The sequence below is a fragment of the Marmota monax genome, unplaced genomic scaffold (genome assembly GCF_021218885.2).
Source record: "Marmota monax isolate L192 unplaced genomic scaffold, Marmota_monax_Labrador192_F-V1.1 WCK01_AAM20220418_F8-fsc00082, whole genome shotgun sequence".
In the NCBI taxonomy this organism is placed as follows: Eukaryota; Metazoa; Chordata; class Mammalia; order Rodentia; family Sciuridae; genus Marmota; species Marmota monax.
Window position 1 is genome coordinate 8,477,231 of NW_026695207.1, and position 23,757 is coordinate 8,500,987.

Below are 23,757 nucleotides of genomic sequence, written 5' to 3' on the forward strand. Positions count from 1 at the left end.
TTCTCATGGCCCTTGCAGTAGGGGCATGTAGGCAAAACACTGGACTACCTTATCCAGAGTCCTCAGGGGGAATTGCAGTTCCCAGGATCTGCAATAGTGAGGGCTTCAGGGTAGGGAGCTGAACTATACTACCTAGAATTCTTGGAGGTGCCCCGTGTCCATGTGGCCTGGAACTCTCAGAGGCTTCCACAGTGAGGGCTATGGAGGTAGAGGGCAATACTATACTACCCAGAATCCCTGGGGGCCTGTAACTCCCAGACACCTTCCTTTTGAGTACCGCCGGGGCAAACTTTGTATTGCACTACACAGACTCCTCAGGGGTGTCTAGGTAGGCTTGTGCTACAAAGATCCCAGAGCCATGATGGGGGTGAAGTCCACGTAGGTAGGATGGATTGCACTACCCAGAATAATCATGGCCCACAGCTCTCAGTGACCTCTGTGGTCAGAGCTGACTGAGTAGAACTGATTACAATACTCAGAATTCCTGGAGGCTCCGAGCTCTAGGTAGTCACTGTACAGTTGAACATAGCCCCAGGCTATAATACCCATGATCCTTGGGGGCTTGCAGCTCCCAGAATCCACTGTAGTGATGCTGCATGGACAGAACACCAGAATACACTGTCCAGAATCCCTAGGGATGCCTGAGTGAGTGTGTAGCCTGCAATTTCTAGAGGCCTCTGCAGTGGGGGCTGCATTGTAGAAGACTGGATTACACTACCCAGAATCCTGGGTGGGGGTATGAGGGTGAATGTGCTACTTGAAACCCCCATAGACCTCTGAAGTGAGGGCTGAGTGGGCACAATGCCAGTCTACACTGTTCAGAATCGCTAGGGGTGCCTGAGTAGCCTGCAGCTCACAGCGACCTCTGCAGCTGGCCTGCAATGTGGAATACAAGACTGCACTACCCAGAATCCTAGTGGTATGAGGGTGAATGTGCTACTTGCAACCCCTAGGCTTCTGGGGTGAGGGCTGCATGGGTAGAACACCAGAGTCCACTGCCAGGGTTCTCCAGGGTGTCTGGGCCAGCACATGGCACACAGCTTCCATGGTCCTGAAGGCAAAGACTGTGTGAGCAGAGCACCAGACTACACTGTCCAGAAACCCTGAGAACCCTGAATCTGTGTAGCCTGAAGCTCCCAGAGGCATCCATGGTGAGAGCTGGACAGGCAGGACAGACTGAATGATCTAGAATGCTGTCATAGGCTACTGGTAATTTGGTCTGAGCTCAGGTTCTTCTACCCTCCTACAGTGGTCACCCTGGGATGGGAATTAACAGATTTTCTTAAAACCCCTGATTCTGAATTGGAGCAGTCCCTGGCTAAGTCATTCTGTCTCAAAGACTACACATCCCAGAAGCCTCTGAGGTGGTCTGTTTCTGGCCTCTGCCCTTGGGCTTAGGGTCTAGACTCCCTGTAGCTGCCTCCCTCTGTGCCTCTGCCTGCCTGTCTCAGGCTGCTGCAGCACTTGGCCTGGTAGAGTGCAGGGAGGGGGTCTCCTGGACTCCATTTCTCCTCTTCTGAGATTTCACTCCTCAGGTGCCACAGCCAGACCTAGTTAGAGCAGTGGGAACATATTTTATTCATTAACTGCTGAGGGTGGAAGAAGGTGCTGACATTCACCAGGGAGCCAGGACAGGCCCTGCCTCTGAGCTGGGAGGAGCTCCTGCACAGCCCATGGCCAAAGGGGCGTGGTCAATAAGGGGCAGGGCCTTGCCGCCATCTTTAATGCTGCCTCCTTGAGAATGAGGAGCTGACTTCCCTCTCAGGACCAACCCGGGAGAGCCCCAGTCCTGGGAGTGTTGGGTCACTCCACAGGGAGTGGCAGAGCCCCCTTCTCAGAGCAGATTGAGAGAGACACCCAGGTTGTGGACTCTCATGGGTCATGCCTCCAGGGGCTCACGGAGCTCCCTTCTCAGAGCAGCCTCAGCGTGTGGATTCTTGGCTTAGGGACTTTCGTGAGTCTTGTCTCTAGGGATGCCCGGGGTTCCCTTCTCCTCAGCAGCCTGAGAGAGACACTTGGTGTGGGGACCCTTGTGGGCCACATCTCTAGGGGTGCCTGGGGCTCCCTTCAACTCAGAGTGGCCTGAGGGAGACGCCTGGTGCTGGCATCCTCTTGGGTCATGTCTCTAGGGACGCCCAGGGTTCTGTTCTCCTCAGAGTAGCCTGAGGTAGATGCCTGGTGTGGGGACCATTTTGGGTCACATTCTAGGGACACTGGGGGGCTCCCTCACCCTTACAGCAGCCTGAGGGAGATGCCAGGCCTGAGGATCCTCGGGGATCATGTCTCTAATTAGGCTGGGGGTTCCCTTCTCCTCTGAGCGGCCTGGGGCAGACGCTAGGGTTGTTGTGCGCCAAGGTTGCTGTGCGTGGCCGAAGGGGGCATGGCCAACCAGGGGCGGGGCCTCAGCGCCATCTTTAAGGCCGCCTCCTTGAGAGTGAGGAGCTGGCTCCTCCCTCAGGACTAATCCAGGAGAGCCCCAGTCCTCTGAGTATTGGGTCACTCCACAGGGAGGGGCAGAGCTCCCTTCTCAGAGCAGATTGAGAGAGACACCCAGGTTGGGGACTCTCATGGGTCATGCCTCCAGGGACTCATGGAACTCTCTTCTCCTCAGAGCAGTCTCAGTGGACTCTTGGCTTAGGAACTTTTGTGAGTCGTGTCTCTAGGGATGCCTGGGGTTCCATTCTCCTCAGAGCAGCCTGAGGGAGACGCCTGGTTTGGGGACCCTCTTGGGTCACATTCTAGGGACACTGCAGGGCAGCCTCATCGTTACTGCAGCCTGAAGGATATGCCAGGCCTGGGGAGCCTCCTGGGTCACGTCTCTAAGTAGCCCCGGGTTCCCTTCTCCTCAGAGCTGCCTGGGGGGTTGCCAGGGTTGCTGTGTTTGGCCAAAGGGGGCGTGGTCAATAAGGGGTGGGGCCTCGCCGCCATCTTTAATGCTGCCTTTTTGAAAGTGAGGAGCCTGCTTCCCCCTCAGGACCAACCCGGGAGAGCCCCATTCCTGGGAGTGTTGGGTCACTCCACTTGGAGGGGCAGAGCTCCCTTCTCAGAGCAGATTGAGAGAGACCCAGGTTGGGGACTCTGGTGGGTCATGCCTCCAGGAGCTCACGGAGCTCACTTCTCCTCAGAGCAGCCTCAGCGCGGACTCTTGGCTTAGGGACTTTTGTGAGTCATGTCTTAGGGATGCCTGGGGTTCCCTTCTCCTAACATTGGCCTGAGGGAGACGCCAGATGTGGGGAGCCTTGTGGGTAACAACTCTATGTAGGCCCTGGCTTTTCTTCTCCTCAGAGTGGCCTGAGGGAGATGCCTGGTGTGTGGACCCTCGTGGTTTATGTCTCTTTGGATGCCTGGGGTTCCCTTCTCCTCTGAATAGCCTGGGGAAGATGCCTGGCTTGGGGACCCTCATGGGTTATATTTTTAGAGAAGTCTGGGGTTTTCTGCTCAGAGCAGCCTGAGGAGATGCGTAGCATGGGGACCCTCATGGGTCATGTCTCTAGGGACACCTGTGATTCCCTTTTCCTTAGAGCAGCCTCAGAGAGATGGCTCAGAAGCTTCTGGCAGGTCTGGCAGCTGGTGAGGGGATGGTGGGAAGCATGAGAAGCAAACCCTGTCCTGGACCTGAGAGCTGAGGGCATCCTTGGCTGTCAGCCCCTCTCTGTCCTTCACAATTTCATCCTGGCTCCCTGTGCAGCAGTGACCCTTCCTTAGGCTATGACCCTCATCATCTTAATATAGTGACCCAGGGTGGTTTCTAGGGAACCTGGCTGGAGAGGAAGGAGGAATGTGTAGGGAGGGAGGAATGTACAGCCTAAGGGAAGGGGACCCCAGTCCACTTCCTTGTTTTCCTTAGTGTTTTAAATGGTTTGCTTTTTCTTGCAGTGTTAAAATAGTAGAAAAAAATTGAAAAGTACATATGTTAACAGCCCACTATGTCATTTTAAAAAACTTTTTAAATTTTTATTTTTGGGTACTGGGGATTGAACTCAGTACTTATCTTTTTGTTGTTGTTGTTGTTGTTGTTGTTGTTGTTGCATGTGATCACTGAGCCATATCTCCAGCCCTATTTTGTATTATAGAGACAGGGTTTTACTGAGGTGCTTCATGCCTTGCTTTTGCTGAGGCTGGTTTTGAAGTTGAGATCCTTCTGCCTCAGCCTTTTGAGCCTCTTGAGTTTAAACATATTACTTCTAACAAAGCCAGAATTTATTAAAAATACATCTCCTGTTTTTTGTGGAACCGAACTCATGAACCACATTTTTCTTTTTCTTTAATCTCTGCTTAGTTTTTTTTTTTCAATTTTTTTTTTAGTTGTAGAAGGGCACAATACATTTATTTTATTTATTTATTTTTATGTGGTGGTGAGGATCAAAACCAGTGCCTCACACATGCTAGGCAAGCGCTCTACCACTGAGCTACCACAGCCACACGTTTTTCTTTTGGTGGAGAGTTTAATTAGCAAGAAGCCACCCCTCCAGGACCCTCTTGCTAAGGCCTTCCCCTCCAGACCCTGCCTCTCCTCTATACCCCACCTATATTCTATGGCCCTGCTTGTCCTCCTGAACCACCCTTCCCCCTCTTTCCTACCCTGCCTCTCCTCTAGGTCCTACTCATGTTCCAGGGCCTGTCCCTTCCTCAGGTCCCACCCCTCTGTGAAGCCCTGCCCCCATGTGACTCGTTCTCCCCCTCCTTCAGACCCTGTCTCTTCTCCAGATCTTTCCCTTCTTCCTGTCCTGCCCCTCCTGCAGACCTAACCCCTCCTCTTTAAAAATTTTTTTGTTGTTGCACATGGACACAATGCCTTTATTTTGTTTATTTATTTTTATGTGGTGCTTAGGTTTGAACCCAGTGCCTCACACATGCTAGGCAAGTGCTCTACCACTGAGCCATAACCCCAGCCCAGCCCTCCTCCTCTTTAAGACCCTGACTCTTCTCCAGACCCCACTCATTTTCCAGGCCCCCCCTCCTCCTGACCTTCCGTCCCCCTCCTCTAGACTCTGCCCCTGCTAGTCTAGGATGAGCAGCTCCCTGGCTGCTGTGCTAATTGGCATTATATTTGTAATGGTGCACAAATAACATCTGTTGTATAAACACTGACATCCTGCATTGGATGAATTATCTTGACTAGTATCAAAATTTGACATACCATAAAATAAATTTAGAAAAGTCACCTTTCTGTCTCTTTTATTCTCTATAGATCATGAACATTTGAAATAAAATCAGAATTTGTTAAAGGGCAGATGACAGCCAGCCTTGAGCCCTGATGATCCCAGGATCCCATCCAGTGGGAGAACTCTACATATCAGTCCAAGCTTTTGTATGCTAATTGATTTATTTTTCTTATTTTAGAGTTATTTTGCTATGTAATTCCCCATGGCCTTTGGTTCTGTGTAATAGGTTTTTGCTATTCAATTTTTAATTAATATTCTTTCAATTTTCTACAGAATTTTTAAAGTATTTTTTTAGTTGTCAGTGGATCTTTTTATTTTATTTATTTATTTTGTTTATTTATATGTGGTACTGAGGATTGAACCCAGGGCCTAACACATGCCAGGCAAATGCTCTGCCTTTGCGCCACAACTCTAGCCCTGTATAGGATTTTTAATTCTGTGAACTTCTATTTTTTATTCATTTTCTATTTGATTACACCAATAAGGAATATTTTAATAATTTCTTTTAGCTTACTTTGTTTTTGATTGAGAGAATTGTTTTGTTTGAGAGAATTGTCTTGTTTGGAAAGGCTCATAATCAAATGATTTTAATTAATTTCCATTTATTAAGACATGTTTGAGACTGGGTGTGCAGCTCAGTGGCAGAGCACTTGCCTGGCATGTGAGAGGCCATGGAGTCCATCCCAGCAACACACACACAGAAGATGTCTTTGACAGGACTCAAGCATGAGGGGTATAGTTTCAAAAGATCATGTATTGGGGCTGGGATTGTGACTCAGCAGTAGAGCACTCGACTAGCACGTGCGAGGCCATGGGTTTGATCCTCGGCAACACATAAAAATAAGTAAATAAAACAAAGGTATTGTGTTGAACTACAACTAAAAATAAATAAAAAATTTTTAAAAAAGATCATGTATTTACACATATACACATATACCAAAGTGCCTCTTCCAATTATTCTAAGAAAATTTCAAATCAGTTTTAAAAGAGAAGAGGGATGATGATATTTTTAATGTTAACTATTGATATTTCATGATATTTAAAACCACTATAGATGAAATCTCCTGAGATGCAAATCATTACAAAATGTAAGAGACAAGTCAGTAGCTGCTTTTTTGTAATTCAGATACATTTACTAAAAATAAGCTTTTTAAAAAACAGATATTTTCTTCTTTTCAAATTTAGAAAGCATTTCCATATGTCCTATTAAAGTTCTATATTCATCAGAAAGTTCTCTTATTCCTTGCATACAAAGGGATGGGCCTTCTAATGAGCATGATACTTTATGTTGTCAGAAATTCTTGTGGGAGAACTCTTTAAGTGTTTTGCCTCTGTTCAAAATATTATTTAAAAATGTATCAATTTGCTTTTGATTTCAGAAATTTGTCTTTTTTTTGAAATTATGTATTTATTAGTATTTAGGGGTATTTCATGTAGGAAATGCCATGATTACATTGTATCCTAATGTTGGTGCCCCTGTGTGCTTATAAGGTGGCTTTCAGAATGCAGTTGAGTATCTCTCTCATATTTGTTGGATTCATTAGAAAAGTACATGCACTTTTGATCATATTTAAATGGTTTCATTTGAATTATTAGAAGCAGAAATCAGACATGTTAGTGTTGTGAGCTGAACAAAGTGCAGGTTTACTTTAATCATTTTGAGGAGGTTGACATAATGGCTTCTGCCTTGTTCTGTACCTGCCATAGTTGTCAGATGTCTCACCTGGAGAATTTTTTTTTGGCACTGGGGATTAAACCCAGGGCCTTGCTTGTGCTATGCAAGCCCTGAACTACCTATGTCCCCAGTCTTTGTTACAATTTCATTTTGAGACAGGGTCTAGCTGAATTGCTAATGTCAGCCTCAAATTTGTGATCCTTCTGCTTTATCCTCCCAAATAGCTGAGATGACAGGCATGAGTCAAAGTGTCTGGCTTGTCCTGGAGGATTTTGATGTCAGTATCATATGTTTCCAATGTGTTAATAATTTCTAAGCTAGATTATGTTCATTTTTCTTATCAACAGTCAATAAAGCCTTTTTGTTGTTTTTTGATGGTATGCTTAATGTGAACATGGTTTATGACGTGACACCACTGTTTATGGTGATCTAGCTATGAAATACATTGTAAGGAGAGTATTTTGATTCTGAGAGTCTCAAGTGTTTTAGGTCCAACATGTTTCCTTTAGAGGAGTGATTATTCATTTTCTATTTGATTACAAAAAATAAGACACAAATTCTTTTTTTTTTTTTTTTTTGTGGTTCCAGGTGTTGGTCCTAGGGACTCCTGCATGCTAGGAAATCTTTCTACATCCCCAGCTCCATAGATTCTTTAGTTGTCATTAGCTTCATGATGAGCTAGTGACAATAAAATTACTTAGAAGTTCAACTAGATTTAGACTCATACAAGAGTGTGGACATCCATAGCTCCTTGTGATTTCTAAAAGGTAGAGTGTTTTCTCACAACACAGCAGCATGTAATATAATTTCTGGACCAAGCTGACACCTCTGCTTCTCTTGGCTCACCACTTCCTGCAGAGTTCTTGGAGGAGATGACTATTTCTTTGACTATTTGTCCCAGTCACAAATATTTGATTATATTGCTGCTAAAAAGGTATGCATAGAAATAAAATAGAGACAAGGATTCTTTGGGATAAATGATTCAGTCACAGTGAGTCAATTTCCATTAGGACTTTTTTTTATATAAAGTCACTCTTTCAGGAAAGTTAAACCAGGAGTTGAAATAGAATCTCTAAAATGTCATTTTTTCTCCTCTAGTGATAAAGTTTTAAGAAGGCAAACCTAGAACCTAGTGAAAGCATAAAAATATAAGGAGTTTACTTATGTTATTACTTCAACATGAAATATGTAAAAGAAGCACATACTTTGAATTTTATATTAGTTTGAACTATTTGATTTTTGTGTTATGAATGTTCATAATAAAATACAGAACTAGCTAAGAGTGTCAGTTACCAGTAATTAACTGTATGAATAATTAAACAAGTAAGTGTTTGAGAAAATATAACCATGTCCTAAGGTTTTACTTTAGAGTAGTTTAATGTTTTTTTTTTTGGTGTGGAAGTACTGGGGATTGAATCCAGGGGCGCTTAATCATTGAGCCACATCCCCAGCCCTTTTTTATATTTTATTTAGAGGCAGGGTCTCACAGAGTTACTTAAGGCCTCACTAAGTTGCTGAGGCTGGCTTTGAACTCGAAATCCTCCTGCCTCAGCCTCCCAAGATGCTGAGATTACAGGCATGTGCCACCATGCCAGGCTTAGTTTTATTTTTATACAGAAATTGAAAAGAAAGTGCAGAGATTTCCCAGGTAGCCTCAACCTGGTTTCTTCCCTTGTTATGACTTAGGTGAGCTGTCTCTAAAGTGTTAACATCTTAGACCATTTGTCATGAAGAAAAAATAATGGTATGTTAACATTAACTGAAGTCACATATCCTTTGGATTCTCAGTTCTGTGTCTTCCTGTTCTAGGATCCCATCTAGGAGCCAACATGACATCCAGTCATCATGTCTCCATAGACTTCTCTTGGGGTGACAGTTTCTATGAACTTCCTTGTTCTGATGACCTTGAGAGCATTGAGGACGACTTGTCAGGTATTTTTATAATTTTTTTTTGAATCTTCCTTTTTTTCATATTTAAACTGGGGTTTGTGGGTCTGGGGGAGGCAGGTCACAGAGGTGAAGAGCTGCTCTGTCATCTCTTGTCCTTATTGTCCTATTAGTATTGACTGTGCTCACCTGGCTGAGGCAGTGTCTTTCAGGTTTCCTTGTGTTTCTCATATTTAGCCTGGGGCTATTGGACTGGGGGAAGCTGGTCACTGAGATGAAAAGCAGCTCTATCATCTCATGCCCTCAAGGTGAAATGGTAGTATTGATTGTGCTCACCTGCTTGAGGAAGGGCCTTTCAGGTTTCTTACTGTGAAGTTACTCTTTTTTTGCATGTCCACATTGTCTGTTCTTCGGGAGGAAGTCGTAATGCAGAGCCCACGCTTAGGGATCAGAGAGTTAGCTCTACCTCCTTGATGACTGTGTCTCTCTCAATTCTATAGAATTCTTCTGCACAAGAGGTTTCTACTCAACCTCATTTGTTTGTGTATTCAGTCATTTATATATATCAGTCATCTGGATAATTTGCTTAAGCTGATTTTTGTCCCCCCCCCCCTTTTTAAAAAATACTTTCCTGCTCAATTTATCCCTACTTTAACCATTGGGAATTCTTTCCATTCTCTCCTGTTGTCCTTTAACATATTTTCTGGTTTTGTCCCAAAGTTTTTTCTTTCTGATATTTAAATTACCCTGACTTATATATTTACTGTCTTACTTTTAGTATCAGCCATTTCTTCAAAGAGTCATGGCTCCTTTGATTGGAGAGTGATATTAAAATCTTTCATCTGGCAGGGGCTGGGGTTGTGACTCAGTGGCAGTGTACTCATCTGGCATGTGTGAGGCACTGGGTTCGATCCTCAGCACCACATAAAAATAAACAAATAAAATAAAGGTCTTTAAACAGTGTATAAAAAATATTTCATCTTGCATCTTGATCCACACAACTGACAATGCAAAGAAGTTTATGTGTATTCTAATCTTTTCATACCCCCTAGTTATAACTATGTTTATGTGGAACCATCTGTGAATGTATTAAGCAAAATGTGAGTTTATACTGATCTGCAATCAGTGGATTCTGACCCATTATGACATAGATCCCTCTGCCTTCACCCCTTGTTTATCATAACTTCTCACCCCATCAGTGGGAAATCTAGCTCCCAGTTTCTGCCATATAATTAATTCATTGTTCCATTATGAGCAATGAATTCATTATTGCTCCAGATTATGGGCTGTGACATAATAAGAAATACACATTCAGCCTCTGCACCCAGTTCCTGGTGCAGCACTCCTAAAATCTTCATATTTGCTGAGTGACAGAGGTGTTTGGAGCATTTTTTTGTCCTAATATTGATTCTTTTACCTTGGTTATTTGCACAGAGCTCCTAAATCCTGCAGAATCTCCTGGGGGCCTAGGAGGGGCTTGTGCTTTAATAAGGACTTTTGGTGGGCTCTAGGGAAGCTTCAGGATGGAGGATGGTCATGAGAAAAACCACAGGAAGGGTGGTGCACCGCAACTCCATGTAGATGGAGACTCCTGTGCTGGGAGGCACCTGGGCCTCATCCTGCACAAGTCTTCCTCTGTAATTTTGTCTTTTCTAGAATGTCATAAAAGGTAAACCATACAGCATGTAGCCTCTTCAGCCTGGCTTATTTCACTTAGTGTACCAGGTAGAATTTATCTATTTCTCTGTGTAGGGTGGTAGTTCATTCCTTTATATTCTGTGTTGGTTATGCATTCAGGTATGGGAGGACATTTTTTTTTGAATTTTAATATTCATTTTTTAGTTTTCGGCGGACACAACATCTTTGTTTGTATGTGGTGCTGAGGATCGAACCTGGGCTGCATGTATGCCAAGCGAGCACGCTACCACTTGAGCCACATCCCCAGCCCTGGGAGGACATTCTTATTTATGATCTGATCAGCATCATAGAGCTGCTATTCATAATTACATGCTAGTTTTGTTTTGACATAGTTTTTCAAAGAATTTCTCTAAAAGAAGATGATTTATAGGGACACTACTGGGTTATAGATTGGACTTTTTTGCTTTGGGAAGAACTGGCACATCATCTTCCAAAATGGCCATGCCACATGTTCTCCTAGTAATGCCTGAGACTGCTGGTATCTCACATCCTGCAGCTGTTGGTGCACTGCTGTTTCTTTAGTTCAGTAGTTCTAAAAGATGTGCCATACTACCTCACTATTGTTTTAATTTATGATTCCCTGATGATATGGGATGCTGAGCATCATTTTGTATAACTATGTGCCATCTTTTACAGAGTAGGAAAAAAGTGTGTGTGTGTGTGTGTGTGTGTGTATGTGTGTGTGCATGTGTGCATGTATGAGTGTGTGTGTGTGTGGTGCTGGGGATTGTACCACAGGCCTCACATAAACTAGGCAAGTGCTCTACCACTGAGCTAATCCCATCCTTTAAAAAATTTCCTAGGCTGGGCTCAAGTTTGCAATCTTCCTGCCTCAACCTTTTCAGTAATTGGGGTTGTTGGCATGCAACAGTGCACTTCGTAAAAAATTGAACTTTATAAAGTCCATGTTATTGGTATTTTTTTTCAGTCAGTTGGTATTTGGTATTGTGAGTTAAATCTCATCAGCAAGGACTGGCGATGTAGCTCAGTATTAGAAAGTTTGTACAGCAAGTGTGAGGCCCTACATTCAAACCCCCCAGAAACAAATATACACTACCATTACTAAATCTAAGATTACATAGATTTTCTTATTTCTTTCCAGATTTTTTTTAGTTTTATCACATTTTAGTTGTGGACTATTATGAGTTAATTTTTGTAGGAGTTTCTGTTTGTGTCTACATTCATTTCACTTAATAAGGTTTGAATAATTTGTTCAATCACCATTTCTTAAAAAACAAGGATACTGGGTTTCATTTTAGTTTGAATTTCCAAAATCATGGCCTTGAGTAATCTAGATACAGTACTGAATTTCATCCATTTCTCAGGAATGTCATGGGGTGCCCATATACCACTGAATTGAAGCATTCTGTGCTGGGTCCTAATGACCACCAGAGGGTATGTGCCACCTTCCTGGATATGGCAGTGTCATAATCCTGTTACGGTGGAGTGATAATGCTAACATGTTGTCTGTGTGCAGCCTCTAATGCTAATGTATTATCCATAGTAGCCTTTGATGCTATTGTGACCATATGTGGCCTCTAATACAAATATAGTGTCCATAGAGTAGCCTTGAACACTAATATAACAGCTTCCATATTAATATAATGTCCACATCATGGCCTCTAATACTAAAATAATATTCACAAAATGACATAAAAAACTAATATAATAGCTGCCCTGTGGTCTCTAATCCAAATATAATATACATACTATAACATCTAAAGCAAAATAGTATCTCCCTGTGATCTTTAATACTAATATGATATCCATAGTGTAGCACCTAAGGCTAATATAATAGCTGCCCTGTGTCCTTTCATGTTTTTATGGTATCCATAGCTATTATGGTTTAGATATGAGTTATCCTTTAAAAAACTCATGTGAGTCAATGAGATAAAATTTAAATGTGTAATGACTGGATCCTGAGAGCATTAACCTACATCAGTGCACCAACTTAATGAAAGCATTAACCTAATTATCCACTGATAGGGATTAACTGGGTGGTAACTGTAGGGTGTAACTGGACAAGGTGGGTAAATGGTGGCATTCCTTTGAGGTTAATATTTTGTCCCTGGGGAGAAGAGTGCGCTCTCTCTCTCTCTCTCTCCCCCCTCTCTCTCCCTCCCTCCCTCCCTCCCTCCCTCCCTCCCTCCCTCCCTCCCTCCCTCTCCTTGTTTGCCAGCTTTTCTTCTCTAGTTTTGGCAATGATGTTCTGCTTCAATTTGGACCAAGAGCTCAGTGGTACAGTGCTTGCCTAGCATGTGTGAGGCACTGGGCTCAATTCTCAGCACTGCATATAAATAAATAAAAGTCCATTGATTACTAAAAAAAAAAAAATTCTTTTAAATGAGCAATTGGGTTGTGTGTCTTTGTAGTGAGACCTCTGAAACCATGAGCAGCAAATAAGCTTTTCCTTTTTAAAATTTTTCTTCTCAGATCTTTTGGTCACAGTGGTGAAAAAGCTGACTAAATCAGTGAGTGGGTTTTTGCTATGAATAACCTATACGATTCAGTAGTCTTTGGAGATTTTTTTGGGGGGAGGAAGTTTGAAATATTTAGAGATAAAGCTGGGAAAGGTTTAGTATGCTGCAGGTGGAGCTTAATGAGGGATTCTGGTGGGTTCTCAGAAGTTTAAAATGCCAATAGGATTGTAAAAAACAAAGAATGGAGTTGTAAGGTTTCAGAGGAAGAGGGCTGTGTTGAAATACGACTAGAGGGCATTCATATTACACCCTTCTAGGAAGTTGTCTACATTTTGCCTGTGTCCTGAGACATTCTATGAGGTTGAATTAAAAGGTGATCAACTAATTAATCTGGCAAAGGAAATTTCAAGGCAACACAGCATTCAGGTAGTGAGATGGATATTGCTGGTGACCTTTAGTCAAATTTACTGTGGATCAGATCAGAAAGCAGAGCAGAAAGATTTTAACAATTTTCAGTTTACCCAGAAAAATGTAAAACTGGAGTGAAGGAAGTTGTTATTGTTCAGGACATTACCACCACTGCAGAGATGCTAAATTACTTTACCCAGAGACAATATAAAAGATGGCTTGTGTGCATCTTAGGAATTGAAAAGATCTCACCTATCTCTGGCTCAAGGTTATAAAAGTAAAAATTCTTTGAGACCATTTGTGCACCTGCTTGAACAAGGGGGTTGGGAAGTTGTTTCACCATGCCAGGCACTCAGAGGATACTACAGCCATAGTCATAGAAATCTTGCCTACTGGTTGAGATGGTAAAAGAACTTGGCATCAACCACATGGTGCTTTTTCTATTATCTTCTTTTTTTTTGATTGGGGGACATTGGAGTTAGGGAGTTATGGAGGCTTTCACTGAGATTTCAAAGGAAACCTGGGAGGCCAGGAAAATGGTTAGTTGCTGTGGGCAGCCTCTGAGAGTGTGATGTATGAAGTGAGAAGGCAGCTGGAACTGTAGTGGAGACCCCAAGATTAAAGATTGCGGCTCAGAGACACCAGGGCCTCCATGGCATAGATTCATAGCAGTTATGCTATTTGTTCACCCATTGAAGCACATCCTGATTGCTTAAGGTATTGGGGCATTGTGAATAGAACTACTATATGTAATTGCATGCTGTTATCTAGATATACATTTTTGAGGAAGTTGTCTATATTTTTAGGATTGTGTGGTGACACCATGTCTAACTTTAGGGAAAATGCCCAGTTTTTTGATAGTGTTGAACTGTTGTGTGCTCTTCCAGCAATGCACAAGAGTGCCTGTGGCTGCTCATCATCCTCATGGTTGATACTACACTTAGTAAAGACCTTAGCAGCTCAGTAGGTGTGCAGTGCACCTTGGGGTCTTAGTTTGTGCTTTCCTCATGACAGGTGATACTAAGAATCATTTCTATGCTTCTTTGCCATGTCGTATATTTCTTGTGAGTTGTCTGTTCATGTCTTTACCCATTATGTTTTCTTATTGTTGAATGTCTCAGTATATTTTTTACACAAGTTTGTTTTAGACATATATCTTCCAAAGATTCCCCCAGTGTTTGACTTGTCTTTTCATTTCCTTTATATGATTTTTTTTTTTACAGAGAAATTTACTATAGTCCACATCAGGTTTTCTTTCATGGATTTCTTGTTGTTATTGTTTGTTTGCTTGGTAGCTGGGATTGAACCCAGAGCTTAACCACTGAGCCACGTCCCCATCTTTTATGGATTTTTTTTTTGCGGGGGCTACATATCAAACCTTATCATGAAACATGTGGTCATGCATATCTTCTGGAGTTTTAGTGTTTCACATTTTAAATTCAAGTCTAGGGAGTATTTTGATAGGTTCTGGCATCCAGATATGTGGCTTCTTGAAGTGTATTCTTTTGCAGTCAGTGCTGTCTAGTCTAGGTTTATAAATAGCTTGTTGGGAATTTCTGGAATGCACTGAATCTTCAGATCAGATTTGAGATAATTTCATCTTAATTATATTGAGACCTGAGCAAAGACTATCTCTGCATTTATTTATATTTCATTTGATTTCTTTATAAACATTTCAAGATTTTCTGAAAGTATGGTTGTACTTTAAGATTTACATGTAAGTACTTCAAATTTGGGGTCTCTATTTTAAATATTAATGCTTTAAAATTTTTCTTATTCCAGTTTATAAATTTCACTGTTTCCCCTACATGATGGCTGAATTATAGGAAATCAGTGAAATTTTGTGTATGGGTCATGTACTTTGCTACTTGCTATCTCCATCCATTCTGATCAAGACATAGGATGGTAGGCTCTATTTCTTTTCAATTTCCAAAATCATGACCTGGAATAGCCAGAACTATGAATTTAAGAGCTTCATTGTGCCTAGCACAAGGGGGTGCAGCTCTGAACAGTGAACACCCAGCATCCTGCACTGCCCACAGTGGCCAGCAGGGGGCACTCAGAACAACTTTCTGTGATCAACTGCTTTTGGGGGCTGTGTTCTGTGCCCTAATCCAACTTCCTTCTTCTGGGGATCCACCTGAGAGATGCCACATCTAGGGACTCCTAGAGGCTCTATCTAAGGTGTAGACCAGAGGTTTTTTTTTCCATCTTTTTTTTTAAATCCTGGGGAGACACCTGGAAAGATACCATGGACTGGGGATGCCTGGTGGATATGTCTATGATGATGACCAGAGCTTCCTTCTCCTTGGCACCTACCCATGGAGGCTCCACTGTGGATTCAGGATGACTGAGGTCCATGTGAGGAAAACATGAGGAAGAAGCTTCCTGTGCACTGCCTGGTGGGCTGAGAAGTAAGTTCTGCCATGTTCTTTACTTTCTCAGGTAATATTTTAGGAGAACTTATTTTACAACAGTATTTCTTACTGAGGCTTTGGCTGCTCATTATCATGGTATGTCAATGTATTTTGTGTGGCTTGAGTGTCTGAGGACACAAATGCCCCCTCAAGATGATGCAGGGAGGACCCAGTGCCTGGAGTCTCACTGGGGCCTGAGGGTTAGGGCTCATGAAAATGCAGCAAGAAGCTCTCAGGAGCCTCTAGGATGAGAGATGCAAAGATTATGATGGATTGTACTACCTGAATCCTGGGTAACTGCAGAATCCTCATTGCAGTTACCAGAGCCTTCTACAGTGAGGGCAACATAGGTCAAATGACAGACTGTGCTACCCATAATTGTTGGGGACCTGCAACTTGCAGAGACCTCTGCAGAGAGGGCTGTACTGACAAAAAATCAAACTATGCTGCCAATTACTTTTGGGTGCCTGCTCTGCCCAGGAGCCTCTGGGGGTGAGAATTGTAAGGGCAGAATACCAGACTTCAATGCTCAGAATCTCTGGGGATGCCTGCATACCCTGTAACCCTGTAAGTCCCAGAGGATTTGGTGGTGATGGTTTTGTTGGTAGAGCTCACTTCCTAGAATCTCCAGGGTCCCAGGGAAAGCATGGGGTCTTCATCTCCTGTGATCCTCACCAGGAATGTGCAGGCAAACCCTAGACTGCATTATCCAGAACCCTCAGGGACTGCAGCTCCCAGAATCCTCTGTGGTGAGTGGGCAAACTATTGAACTGCATTAGTCACAATCCTAAGGGGGAATTTGAGTTTCAGAATTTTCTGCAGTGAGTAGGAAAAACACAGGACTGTATTATCCACAAATCTCGGTATCAGCAGCTCTCAGGATCCTCTGTTGTGAGGACTGTTGGACTGAGAGCTTAACTACAGTATCCAGAGTTCTTGGTGAGGTGTGTTTCCCAGGTGAGTATGCAGCCCGCAACTCCCAGAGGCCTCCCAAGTGAGAGTTGTGCATTATACAGGTCAGACTATACTACCTACAATTCCTGGGGACACACTGGTGAATGTGCTGCCTGCAATTCCAGGAGGCTTCCACAGTGAGGTCTTCAGTACCAAGTCAAGCATGTGGCCTTCAGTTCTCATGGCCCTTGCAGTAAGGGCATGTAGGCAAAACACTGGACTACCTTCTCCAGAATCCTCAGGTGGGAATCACAGTTCCAGGATCTGCAATAGTGAGGGCTACAGGGTAGGGAGCTGAACTACACTACCTAGAATTCTTGGACGTGCCCGTGTCCATGTGGCCTGGAACTCTCAGAGGCTTCCACACTGAGGGCTATGGAGGCAGAAGACAGGACTATGCTACCCAGAATCCCTGGGGGCCTACAGCTCCCAGATACCTACCTTTTGAGTACTGCTGGGGCAAGCTTTGTATTGCACTACACAGACTCCCAAGGGTGTCTAGGCAGGCTTGTGCTACACAGATCCCAGAGCTTTGATGGTGAAGTCCACTTAGGTAGGATGGACTGCGCAACCCAGAATAATCAATGGCCTACAGCTCTCAGAGACCTCTGCGGTCAGGGCTGACTGAGTAGAACTGACTACAATACTCAGAATTCCTGGATGCTCCAAGCTCTAAGTAGTCACTGTACAGTTGAACATAGCACCAGGCTATAATACCCATTATCCTTGGGGGCTTGCAGCTCCCAGAATCCACTGTAGTGATGCTGCATGGGCAGAACATCAGACTACACTGTCCAGAATCCCTAGGGATGCCTGAATGACTTTGTAGCCTGCAATTTCTAGAGAGTTCTGCAGGGGAGGGGGGGGGCTGCATTGTAGAAGGCTGGTTTATACTGCCCAGAATCCTGGGTGGGTGTATGAGGGTGAATGTGCTACTTGAAGTCTCCATAGGCTTCTGGAGTGAGGGCTGAATGGGCAGAATGCCAGACTACACTGTTCAGAATCACTAGGGGTGCCTGAGTAGCCTGCAGCTCACAGAGACCTCTGCAGCTGGGCTGCATTGTAGAATACGAAACTGCACTACCCAGAATCCTGGCACTATGAGGGTAAATGTGCTACTTGCAACCCCTAGGCTTCTGGGGTGAGGGCTGCATGGGTAGAACACCAGAGTCCACTGCCAGGGTCCTCCAGGGTTCCTGGACCAGCACATGGCAAACAGCTTCCATGGTCCTGAAGGGCAAAGACAGTGTGGGTAGAGCACCAGACTACACTGTCCAGAATCCCTGAGAAGCCCATCTGTGTAGCTTGCAGTTCCCAGAGGCATCCATGGTGAGAGCTGTATAGGCAGGACAGACTGAATGACCTGGAATGCTCCCAGAGGCTACTGGGAATTTGGTCTGAGCTCAGGTTCTTCTACCCTCCTACAGTGGTCATCCTGGGCTGGGAATTAACAGATTTTCTTAAAATCCCTGATTCTAAAATGGGGCAGACCCTGGCTAAGTCACTGTCTCAAAGACTACATGTCCCAGAAGCCTTTGAGGTGGTCTCTGCCCTTGGGCACCTGCGTGAGGGTCTAGACTCCCTGTGGAAGCCTCCCTCTGTGCCTCTTCCCACCTGGCTCAGGCTGCTGCAGCCCTTGGCCTGGTGGAGTGCAGGGAGGGGGTCTCCTGGACTCCATTTCTCCTCTCCTGAGATTCCACTACTCATGGTGCCACAGCCAGACCTAGTTACAGCAGTGGGAACAGATTTTATTCAGTAACGGCTGAGGGTGGAAGAAGGCACTGACATTCACCAGGGAGCTGGGTGAGGCCCCGCCTCTGAGCTGTGAGCAGCTTGGGGCTGGAGCACCTGCACGTGGCCAAAGGGGCGTGGTCAAGAAGGGGCAGGGCCTCGCCGCCATCTTTAATGCTGCCTCCCTGAGAGTGAGGAGAGCTGGCTTCCCACTCAGGACCAACCCTGGAGAGCCCCAGTTCACTGGAGTGTTGGGTCACTCCACAGAGAGGGGCAGAGCTCCCTTCTCAGAGCAGATTGAGAGAGAGACACCCAGGTTGGGGACCCTCGTGGGTCATGCCTCCAGGGACTCCCAGAGCTTCCTTCTCCTCAGAGAAGCCTCAGCGGACTCTTGGCTTAGAGACTTCGTGAGTCATGGCTCTAGGAATGCCTGGGGTTTCTTTGTCCTCAGAGCAGCCTAAGGGGGACACCTGTCTTGGGGATCCTCGTGTGGCATGTTTCTAGGGTTTCCTGAGGGAGATACCAGGGTTGGGAACCCTCACAGGTCATGTCTCTAAGTAGGCCTGGGGTTCCCTTCTCCTCAGAGCCGTCTGGAGGAGATGCCAGTGTGGGGACTCTCTTGGGTCACGTCTCTAGTGACGCCCGGGGTTCCTTTCTCTTCAGAGTTGTCTGAGGAAGACTCCTGGTGTGGGGAGCCTTGTGGTTCGTGTCTCTAGGGACACCTGGTGTTCCATTCTCCTCAGAGCAGCCTGAGGGAGATGCCTGGTGTGGGGCAGCTCTATTTTGTATTATAGAGATAGGGTTTCACTGAGTTGCTTCGTGCCTTGCTTTTGTTGAGACTGGTTTTGAACTCAAGATCCTTCTGCCTCAGCCTTCTGAGCCACTTAGGTTTAAATATATTACTTCTAACAAAGCCAGAATTTATTAAAAATACATCCCCTGTATTTTTAATAATGAACCACATTTTTTCTTTAATCTTTGCTTAGTTTTGTCCAATTTTTTTTTTAGTTGTAGAAGGGCACAATACATTTATTTTATTTATTTTTATGTGGTGCTGAGGATCAAACCCAGTGCCTCACACATGCTAGGCAAGCACTCTACCACTGAGCTACCACTGCCACACATTTTTATTTTGGTGGAGAGTTTAATTAGCAAAAAGCCACCCCTCCAGGACCCTCTTGCTAAGGGACCCTCGTGGGTCCTGCCTCTTCTCCAGACCCCACCCATATTCTTTGGCCCTGCCTGTCCTCCTGAACCACCTTCCCCCTCCTTCCTACCCTGCCTCTCTACATCCTACTCATGTTCTAGGGCCTGTCCCTCCCTCAGGTCTCACCCATCTGCCAGGCCCTGCCCCCTTGTAGCTCATTATCCCTCTCCTTCAGACCGTTTCTCCTCCAGATTTTTCCCTTCTTCCTGTCCTGCCCCTCCTCCAGACCTCACCGTCCTCCTCTTTTTTTTTAATTGCACGTGGACACAATGCCTTTATTTTGTTTATTTATTTTTATGTGGTGCTAATGTTTGAACCCAGTGCCTCACACATGCTAGGCAAGCCCTCTACCACGGAGCCATAACTCCAGCCCAATCATCTTCCTCTTTAAGACCCTGCCTCTTCTCCAGACCCCACCCATCTTCCAGGCCCCCTCCTCCTCCTGACATTCCCTCCACCTCCTCCAGACTCTGTTCCTTCTAGTCTAGGATGAGCAGCTCCCTTGCTGCTGTGCTAATTGGCAGTATATTTGTAATGGTGCACAAATAATGTCCGTTGTGTAAACACTGACATCCTGCATTGGATGAATTATCTTGACTGAATCAGAATGCCATATACCATAAAATAACTTTAGAAATGTCACTTTTCTCTTTTTTAATTTTCTCTGTAGATCATGAACATTTGAAATAAAATCAGAATTTGTTAAAGGGCAGATGACAGTCAGCCTTGAGCCCTGATGATCCCAGGATCCTATCCAGTGGGGGAACTCTAAGTACCAGTCCAAGGTTTTGTATGCTAATTGTTTCATTTTCTTATTTCAGAGTTATTTTGTAATGTAATTCCCCATGGCCTCCAGGTCTCCAGTTCTGTGCAGTAGGTGTTTCTAATTCAATTTTTGATTAATATTCTTTCAGTTTTCTATAGAAATTTTAAAATATTTTTTTTAGTTGTCAGTGGATCTTTTTATTTTATTTATTTATTTTGTTTATTTATATGTGGTGCTGAGGATTGAACCCAGGGCCTGACACATGCCAGGCAAATGCTCTGCCTTTGCACCACATTCTAGCCCTTTATAGAATTTTTAATTCTGTGGACTTCTATTTTTTTATAAGGAATATTTTAAAAATTACTTTTACCTTACTTTGTTTTTGATTGAGAGAATTTTGATTCTGAGAGTCTCAAGTGTTTTAGGTCCAACATGTTTCCTTAAGAGGAATAATTATTCATTTTCTATTTGATTACACAAATTCTTTTTTTTTTCCTTTTGTGGTTCTGGGGCTTCCTGCATGCTAGGAAATCTTTCTACCACTGATCTACATCCCCAGCCCCATAGATCCTTTAGTTATCATTAGCTTCATGATGAGCTAGTGACAATAAGATTACTTAGAATTTCAACTAGATTTATACTCATGCAAGAGTTTGGGCATCCATAGCTCCCTGTGATTTCTAAAAGGTAGAGTTTCCCACAACACAGCAGCATCTAATATCACTCCGGGACTGATCTGACACCTCTGCTTCTCTTGTCTCACCACTTCCTGTAGAGGTCTTGGAGGAAATGGATGTTCTTTGACTATTTGTCCCAGTGACAAATATTTGATTATATTGCTGCTAAAATGTATGCATAGAAATAAAATAGAGACATTTTTTATAAAGTCACTCTTTCAGGAAAGTTAAATCATGAGTTGAAATAAAATCTCCAAAATGTCATTTTTTCCTCTGTAGTGATCACGTTTTAAGAAGGAAAACCTAGAACCTAGTGACAGCATAAAAATATAATAAGTTAACATATGTTATTACTTCAACATGAAATATGTAAAAGGGGCATATACTTTGAAGTTTTAAAAAAAATTTTTTTAGTTGTAGTTGGACACAATGCCTTCATTTTCATTTATTTATTTTTATGTGGTGCTGAGGCTCAAACCTAGCACCTCACACATGCTAGGTGAGTTCTCTATCACTGAGCTACAACCCCAGCCCACATACTTTGAATTTTATATAATATCTGAATTTTGGTCCTTACTACTAATATCCACAGTATAGCATCTAAAAGTAATAAAATATGTGCCCTGTGGCCTATAAATGTCATATGATAGCCATACTATAGCATCTAAAACTAATATAATGGCTGCCCTGTAGCCTTTGACTTTAGTATAATATCAATACTTTGTCCTCTGAAACTAACAGAAAAGCTGTCCTGTAGCCTTTTAATACTAATTTTATCCATATGTAGCATCATTATAGTCTCCATGTAGCCTTTTATTCTAATATTATATTCATACTGTAGACTCTAAAATAAATAAAATAGCTTCCTTTTTGCCTTCAAGGGTAATATGATATGCTCTATGGTACCTAGAAAATATTATAATAGCTTCCCTGTGGTCTTTAATACTAATAATATCCATGCTATAGTACCTAATACTAATAGGTGCCTGTTGTGTTTAATATTAAAGATGTCCATACTATACCTTCCAAAAACTAATATAATAGCTGCTCTGTGACCTGTAATATTAACATAATATCCATACTGTAGCATCTAAAACTGGCATAATAGCTGCCTTGTAGCCTTTAATATTGAGATAAAAACGGTGGCCTCTGAAATTAATGTAATAGCTTCAAGTGATGTTTTAATACTGATAGTGCATACATACTATAGCACCAAAAACTGATAATACAGCAGCCTTGTAGAATTTCATAGTCATATAATAATTATAACAGAATATAAAACTTTAATATTAATAAAATATACTGTTGATCTAAATCTGATGAAATGGCTGCCTGTAATCTATAATAACCATAAAATATCCATACCAAAGCTTCTAAAACTAGAATAATAGTGCCCTGTGGCCTTTAATGTTAATAGGTATTCATACTACAGTATTTAAAGCTGATACAATAGCTGAATTGTGGTCTTCCATATCAATGCAATGTCAATATTATAGCATATTGAACTAATTTAGTAGCTTCCCTATGACATTTATATGCCAATATAATATCTAACCTGTTCACTTTAATACTAACATATTTGTACTGTAGCCTCTGAAACTGATATAATAGCTAATTTATATCTAAAACTAATATAGTAGCTGCCCTGTAACTTTAAACCTATTACAATTTTTATAGTATAGCATCAAAATTAATATAATAGCTTCCCAGTGGCTTTTATATTAATATGATATCTGTGCTACAGTATATCCAATACTAATAAAATAGTGGCACTGTGGCTTTAAATACCAATATGATATCCATGCTACTGCAACTCAAACTAACATAATAGATGATTTGTGTCTTTTAATCTTACTATAATATCCATATAATAGCATATATTGTATAATAGATGATTTCTGGCTTTAAATATTAATATTATATCCATAATATAGCATCTTAAATTAATATTACATATGTCCTGTGTCCTTAGGACAAATATTATATCCATACTGTTGGATTTAAAACTAGTATAATAGATACGTTGTGGACTTTAATACTAATATGATATCCATACCGTAGCTCCTCAACTTAATATAGTAGCTGCCTGGGCCCTTTAATATGATATGTAATATGATAAACATATTGTGCTCTTTAAAACTAAAGTAATAACTGCTCTGTGGCCTTTAGTGCTAATATAATATACCATGAAAAACTAATGTTATAACATCCTTGTGTCCTTTAATATTGATAGTATAGCATTCAAAACTAATATGATAGCTGCCCTCTAGACTTTAATATCATAATATTCATACTTTGACCTCTAAATTTAATACAATAGCTGTCTTGTGGCCTTTATTACTGTTTTTTTATTCATACTATAGCATGGAAAACTGATTAAATAACTGTTCTGTGGCCTTTAATATTAATACGATTTCCATATTATAGCAAAAAAATTATATCGGAGGTCTTTATTACTAATAGATGCAAACTATAATATCTAAAACAAGTAAGTAGCTGTGCAATAGAATTTAATACTAAGTGACATCCATACTAAAGCATATTAAACTAATAGCTCCCCTGTAGCTTTTGATACTAATATTATAGCCTCCAAAACTGATGTAATAGATGTCCTGTGGCCTTTAATATTAATGTTACATCATTCCTATAACCTGTGAAGCCAATTTAATAAGTTTCTTATGAAATTTAATATTCATTTAATATACATATTATAAATATAAAACTGATAAATACGTGCTTCATATAAAACTGG

General features: G+C 42.5%; 1 long non-coding RNA gene across 2 annotated transcripts; it reads left to right on the top strand.

Annotated features, from left to right (window-relative positions):
* Positions 1-1,741: 1,741 nt before the first annotated feature.
* On the top strand, positions 1,742-22,118 carry LOC124083656 (uncharacterized). Of its 2 annotated transcripts, XR_009225511.1 has the most exons (5): positions 1,742-1,954; positions 5,192-5,311; positions 8,650-8,772; positions 15,581-15,667; positions 20,233-22,118. It is a non-coding gene; the product is annotated as an uncharacterized LOC124083656 (long non-coding RNA). The 2 variants fall into 2 exon arrangements; XR_006848856.2 differs by lacking the exon at positions 15,581-15,667.
* The last annotated feature ends 1,639 nt before the right edge of the window (positions 22,119-23,757 follow it).